The sequence below is a fragment of the Anastrepha obliqua genome, chromosome 1 (assembly GCF_027943255.1).
Source record: "Anastrepha obliqua isolate idAnaObli1 chromosome 1, idAnaObli1_1.0, whole genome shotgun sequence".
NCBI classification, from domain to species: domain Eukaryota; kingdom Metazoa; phylum Arthropoda; class Insecta; order Diptera; family Tephritidae; genus Anastrepha; species Anastrepha obliqua.
In genome coordinates, this window is record NC_072892.1 from 19,091,126 (window position 1) to 19,092,140 (window position 1,015).

The 1,015-nt window shown below is 34.0% G+C and overlaps 1 non-coding gene across 1 annotated transcript; it reads right to left on the reverse strand.

Annotated features, from left to right (window-relative positions):
- Positions 1 to 254: 254 nt before the first annotated feature.
- On the reverse strand, positions 255 to 447 carry LOC129236652 (U2 spliceosomal RNA). Its single transcript, XR_008581702.1, has one exon. It is a non-coding gene; the product is annotated as a U2 spliceosomal RNA (small nuclear RNA).
- Positions 448 to 1,015: the final 568 nt, after the last annotated feature.

Consider the following 1,015-nt stretch of genomic DNA (forward strand, 5'->3'; position numbering starts at 1 on the left):
AGTTCATATTTTATTTTCTTCATTTTATCATTATTCATCCCCAATGTTTTCAATTTCAACAAATGATACGAGTGGCTTATGATAGATAAAATACGATACAAATGCTTTGGTTTCGATGTTGTCAAAAAAAAATACCCAAACGGACCGAAGAAACAGACTTACAAATTTCTTCCATTTTCGTCTACTTGTATTCATATAAAAATTTATGTCTCTTTCCACCAAAGCTAAATGTATTTGTATATTTCTTCTTGTATTTATTCAAGGCCGAAATCCCGGCGGTACTGTAATACCGGGTTAACCCGTGGCAGAGAAGGAGCAAGCCCCTAAAACACTCCGCCCATTTCCAAAAATCAGTTTAACATTTGTTGTCCTCCGATGGAGGATCTATCAAATGTTAAGCTGATAAGAACAGATACCACACTACCTAGTCAATAGATTTTAAATAATAAACCTAATAAACCTTTTGAGAATTACACGCTCACAAAAATTATTTATATCAACATACATATAATATAACGCTTCGTAACTAAATAACTTTTAGGCCATCAACGACAGCATGGCGCGGTAGCCGAACGACTAGCAATGTGAGCTTCCGATCCAAAATCCTTGGTTCGAATCACAAGAAAAAATAAAAGTTATTTTTATTTAGTTCGTCGCTACGTTTATATCAACATATAATATAACGCTTCGTAGACAAGGTGGTCGCTTTTTCGTTTCACTTTTCCTCAAATCACTCCCAACGATTCTAAAGAAGTTTTCACTTCAAAAACATTTTCTGACTTAATAAAAGTGAGCTCCAGCTTTTAGTGTGAAATAAGAAATTAAGATAAATCAGGGGTTTTAAGCTGGTTAAATTTGAATAGCTGGTCTAAGGCAAAAATTACAAAAAATGGACTGAGCCGTTGTGGGGCGAAAAATATTATTAGGTGCGCAATTAAGTTCTCGCTGTTTTTTTTATGAAAATACAACTTTATTCTGAAAAACTGGTTACACGTGAATCATTGAAAGTATTGCC